Here is a 6020-nt window from a genome sequence, read left to right on the forward strand (position 1 = left end):
TAGGGTAGCATGAAAAGTATTTCTACTATCCATGCATTAAATAGTAAATACAGCACTTTGTTACAGTGGGACCTGCCTCACCGTGGCCACTTGACAAACTTTTTTTTACAAGTCAGCCATAAAGTACAAAACATGTTTTCAATAATTTATTGTTGCGTCACTTCCCTCTTGGACTTTGCAAGGAGGCGTGACTGTTAATCAAATTCGCGTATCCTGATTGGCTAACTTGTAAAAAAAAGTTTGTTGGGTGGCCACGGTAAGGCACGTCACACTGTAACAACCTACCAGGGCAAAAACTTCCTTGGAAATAATGTTGACTGCCTTATCAAAGTTGTCAGTGACATGCTAATTTGTGATAAATTTTATATTACAACACATCTGGTGTTTTGCTTCTGTTTCCATGTTCTGTTGACAGAAGTGCACCTTGAAAACATAACTTATGAAAATAATGCCCGTAGCCAATCTTTAAAGTGTATCAGTGTGGAATAGGCATAGATGCAAACTTCTGAAAGTGCGAACTTGTTGCCTTTTCAAGAGTTTTGTTTCAGGGTCAGGATGTATGCTTGGGTACAAAACTGAACTTGGGTGTCAAGGCCACATTGTCACAGTCAAGTCTGTATCAAGTGTGAATGGTTGCACCTCGTCAGTATCTTCACTTTCCTGCAAAATTGAAATATTATAAATGATGCAAATTAGAAGAAATTTAGAGTGGCAAATCCTTCCACGACTTTAATACATAAGATTGGTAAAGGAGACTGGCTCATGCTAGCCGTTACCAAGGGTTAGAAGAAACCACAGTCTGCTTGCAAACAAACTAATAAGTTTGGTTACGAGCAGAATAGGGGTTTATTGATAGTGTATTGATGGTCTGCTGAATACTCTTAAACTTGATACCATGAGGTGTGGGTCCAGGATTTTGAATAGCTCTGTCAGCTTCACCAGATAAATTTTTTGAAAATGGAGAATGACATGCTGGGAGTTGTGAACACTATTCCCCACTGCATCCACTTTTGCTAAGAACATACTGTGTACAAGCATAGGAACTCAGTTTTATCTAAAATAGCAGCAAAATCCCCATGGCATGCCCCTTTTCAAATAACTATGATGTTGAACTTTCATGGCCCAAACAAATGGAACTGCAGCTAGGAAGTGTATGAATACTAATCTACAAAGCTATCATACCTAAGCGCCCATTTCAGAAAACCACCCTGTTATACAAAATTGCTATTTTTTCAGATACACTAATAACTAGTAATAATCATAGATTAGGGAGAGCGTTTAACCCATCTTGATCCCTGAGGCTCTCTCTACTTTACCAAGTTGGTGAGGATGTCATCTGCCCCTGTAAAATCCGTGGGGGATGCCAGATACGCGTCCCAAGATCCATTCATTCAATCAACGTTGTGTCATTGTCCCATACAAATTATTTCGACTCCAATCTGCATTAGGAGTGCGTACTTTCTACGTCCAAATATGCAATAAAATTCAACATCTAATTTCTATATCAGAACTTTAGCTAGGCACACAGATATGTGTCACATGATACAGTACCATAGTCAGGTTGCTATCATTCTTTTCACTGCTGTCATTTAATCTTGTAGAGATCTGAAGTTGTCGTAAGTTTGGCTTGACCGCCCCCTTTGAACAACCATCTGGATAGGAGAGGAAAGAAAATGCCTGGCAGGTTAAAAGTAATTTCATTCCATGTTTCATGGTTCCAGCCCTGGCTGTCTTTGATGCAATGAAAATTGATAATGGGGTTGGCAGACATGATGTTTGATTAATATACTAGAAAAACCATTGCAACTAAAATTAAAAACAAAAAACCAAAAAAGCATTTTACTTGGACCAAACTTTCCTTTTAAAGTTGTGGCTCACAATAGCCCTCCCTCCCTACTTGAAATCCTTTAGGGCACATTCATTTCAAACAATTCTGGCTATCCTTAGTCCAATTCCAGGAAAATCAGTTCCTAAAAAAAGGACAATTCCACCAGCTACTCCATTACCACACCTTTCAATAACATAGGGACTCTGAACGTCAACCCCAGCAAACAAATTATTTGTGTGTTTAACTGCCGTCAATCATAATGATGGCGACAATAACCAACTGACCACAAAAATACAGAAACTGACAAAGTGGATCAAAATCCACCAATCACAGTGCATGAACATGACCTTTTGACCCATTGAATTAAAACGTTATTTTCTAAGAGGTCCGCTACAGTGATTGACAGCAGTGAAAAGCGTAATGGTTTATTGAATTCTGAACTTCAGAGTCTGCATGTTATTGAAAGGTGAGTATAGAAACAAAACGCTTTCTAAAATTATAATGCAATTCTTCTAACTTATAAATATTTCCAAATAAACCAATTGCTGTTAGTATTTTTTTTATCTGCTATATATGAGGAGCAGACTGAATGGGATACTATTCTATTCACGCTCGGCTGAAAACAGAATAGGTCCTAAAATATTTATACAAACGCCATCTATTACATGTATTCCTATACTTCTAGAATAGTCGCAAAAGAATACACCCTTAAGGTGGGCATGGTTCTGGAATCACAATATTGTTATTTTACAGTTAATGCTCTGGAAGGCTGACACCTTCAGGACCAGCTTGACCTCTTTTCAAGGGAGTTGCCTAATTGCAATTCAGCCTGGAACAGCTAACCTGGCAGTGTCTGCTTGTCAACAGAAGTATCTGTGATCCAATGGGTTTTCAGCTCTAATCAAGTCCACTGCACTAAAATGTAAACTAACACTTCACACCTTCCTTGCTTCCTTTAAATCATAGCCTTCATTCATTTTAGTGAAAATTTAACAAATACACCAAACAAAATTTATGTGCATATTTAAAATTACCTTGTTCTGCAGCCATCTCCTGATCATCAACTTCCCCTGGGAGACTCAAAGCACCTTCTAGAATTTTAACACAACATGTTAACTTGACCTACTCACTCATTTACTTGGTAGCAAGCATTTTACAGATCATGGCATTTGATTCATAGGTACACTAACAGGTACATCCATCTCCCAACAAGTGTATGCGTAAAAGTTGGTGGAAAGTTTTTTAAGGCACTGCCCTGTAAATCTACTGCTGAAACCTTATGTTCAAGGGTGTTTAAATAAACACCTCTTAGTCTGAGTTTATTTAAATGGATGAAGGCATGATAACTTCCAGAAAATATCCATCCCCACAAATAGTCACTAGAAAAAAATTCAAGGCTGATGTAAAGGCAAATGCTAAAACAAATTTATTTATAAAAAAAAAATACCTCCTCCAGGCATTACAACAAAATTGTACAAATATACAAAATGGATAAAATAGACTACATCTAACAACCTAACCATTCAAAAGTCATGTTGATACAAGTAGATGCATATTGTGCAGTTCCAGAAAATATCCATACTCCCCCCCATGTAAGGTTTTTTGTTTTACACCCACCTCCCCCCCCCCCCATCCCACAGGAAATTCCAGTTAAGCTTCATACAGTGGAACCTACCCTTACGGACACCTCTCTATTACGGACAGTTCACTTGGTCCCTGAGAGACAGAAATCCATATAAAGCCTTAAATTACCTCTCTAAAACGGACACCTCTATAATGCGTACACTTACATGTATATCCCTGTCGACTGTACTTTGCTTCTGAAATAATTTTTGACTTTTAAGACCCCCCACCCCCTAGGAATTTCCAATGACCTTCCATGGGGTGGGTATGGATTTTTTCTGGAACTGCACATTTACAAGAAAGTCATATGTAAAAGAAACAAATTAAGCGAACACAGAAGCTCGCCCTAGAAATTGTGATTTCGTTAGCCTTTCTTTAAGTGCATTAAAAGATCAGTAGCAACCATCTGGTATCCGAAGGCAAACTATTCCATGGCAGTCATCCAAACTACACCTTATAACCTTCTGTTACAATGATGGAGTGTCAAAAGCCAAAAAAGTTTATATTTCCAACGTTGAGTTTTTAAATGAAAGTAAGAAGCCAAATTGGCATTTCCAAATGGGTTAGGAGATAAAAAAAAAAAAACCTTTGCGGGAGGGGTATGAATATTTTCTTGAAAAGCACAAATATGAAAACCCAGGAGGTTATAATATTTGTACCCTAACAAGTACTGGTGACTGTATCATTATAAACTAAATTTAAAAGTTGTCATAAGATTATATCACAGCCAGTTTGCATCATGTTTTAATTACCTGGGAGATAACAAATTTCTCTGGTTTCACGACTGTCATCATCTGAGTCAGCCTTTAAATTGCCAGGACCTTGAAGCTCAAGTTCACTCTTGATTTCTTTGTTCTTTGATGTGCTGAAAGTTGATGGTACTGAAGGAGAATAAGTTTGAGATGAAAGGAAGTCATCCTCTAAAAGGGGATCAAGTATCTCAGGTGCTTCCTGTTTGTCATTGTTATCGTCATCATCTTCACAGTCAACAAAATTATCAACCTAAAAGATGAAAATGGAGTGCTTAATTGACTGAAAAGTAAAGTAATATTTATTGCATACTACATACCTCAATATAGGAATTTTTCAGTTTTGGCGTGACTCGACACATGACAACAGTCCTTTAATAAACATCAAATTGCAGTAAGTTGTGGCCTAGATCACAGATGGTGACCACAAACAACAAACTTAACTGACAGGCCAAAGAGCCAGATAAGGGCCCAGTTGATAAAAGCACCATAATTTGTTTATAAGTATTATTGGCAAAGCTAACCCAAGCACATGGTGTGACTATTGGGGAAGTGGAGGGGAGGGGGGGGGGGGGAAAGGGTTGGAACTGTGTCCTCCAATACCTGATCTTATTCAGTAGTAACCATTACCATGGAAACTTGGCATTGACACCTGACCTGAGAGGATTAAACAATTAAAGGGCTGAGAGTACAATAATTATTGCTACTGACCCAAATGACTTTTCAGATGGCTTTTTGTTTATTTTAGCTCAGATTCACTGTTAACTACCTTTTGCATGTGTTTTATTAGCTGCTTTGTACTTTTTGTGATAAAAAAGGAAATATTGCCCATAATCATAAGTTTTTATTGGAAACAAAGTGCAATGCAGCAGACAAAACATACTGAAGCAACATTTCCTGAGGGAATTCAAGGCCACATGTAAAAACTCCGGCAAGTCTGAGCTAAAACAACAACAAGCGATCTGAAAAGTCATTTGGGTCTGTTCTGCTATCAGCCTTTCAATAATATCAATTTCTATAACTGGCAACCTTAAGTTGCTACTTAGAATACTATGCAGCCAGACAATAATGGCAGTAAAAATCCCCAATCATCCATCAACTCAGCGTTTGCAATAATATTGAGATGTGCAGTCGATCTTTACCTGAAGAAGTGATCCACCTGGTGATTCAGCTTTTCTCATAAGGATAGAGGCAGTTGTCGAACCAGGTCCCAGCACCTGGAAACACAACAAATAATTTATTAATATTAAAAAACACCTGTGCATCGTTTATTTTTGGCAAACTGACAAAAGCTACATTGTAGAATTGAAACATCTGGAAGCAACAATAATCCTCCCAGAGCAATCTGTTTAGAATGCTCTTAATGGGTTGCCAATCAGATTGCATGTTGTATTCGATCTGATGAAGAGTTTCACCCAAACATCAACGGCTGAATCTCTTTATGATAGGCCAAATTATGTACTACTCATCAACTCTGTTGATAAAACCAAACATCTGTTTCCACTACTCCACTGACACAGCAACACAGTTTCTTTAGAAATAACAAAATATAAATATTATTTGTAACATGTAGACTTTCATATACAATGTTCAGCCCTGCAGAAGTCCAAATTCCACACTTAGAAAAAGAAATCTTGTAATCAATTTGTTATTAAACTCTTGCTTAACAAAAGCTCTTGGTTAAAGAAACTAACCCCCTTATTTAGATTACAAGTTTTAAATATCATACTAGTGTGTAATAGTCAATTGCTGAGTTATGCTTTATGAAATAGTAGGCACTATATTTTTATCACTTACTTCTTCTGGTATGCCATCATTTT

At 37.4% G+C, this 6020-nt stretch overlaps 1 pseudogene across 1 annotated transcript in view; it reads right to left on the reverse strand.

Moving 5' to 3' along the window:
* Positions 1-274: 274 nt before the first annotated feature.
* LOC146482605 (intraflagellar transport-associated protein-like) overlaps positions 275-6020 on the reverse strand; it is a 9192-nt pseudogene continuing 3446 nt past the window's right edge. The window contains exons 2-7 of the transcript XR_014864096.1: positions 5998-6020; positions 5343-5417; positions 4204-4453; positions 2863-2919; positions 1552-1652; positions 275-660 (exon numbers count right to left, since the gene is read on the reverse strand). The exon at positions 5998-6020 is cut by the window's right edge and continues 138 nt beyond it. The product of XR_014864096.1 is annotated as an intraflagellar transport-associated protein-like (transcript). The remainder of the gene's footprint in view (positions 661-1551; positions 1653-2862; positions 2920-4203; positions 4454-5342; positions 5418-5997) is intronic.

Source organism: Pavona decussata, unplaced genomic scaffold, assembly GCF_977016875.1.
Source record: "Pavona decussata unplaced genomic scaffold, jaPavDecu1.1 SCAFFOLD_45, whole genome shotgun sequence".
NCBI classification, from domain to species: domain Eukaryota; kingdom Metazoa; phylum Cnidaria; class Anthozoa; order Scleractinia; family Agariciidae; genus Pavona; species Pavona decussata.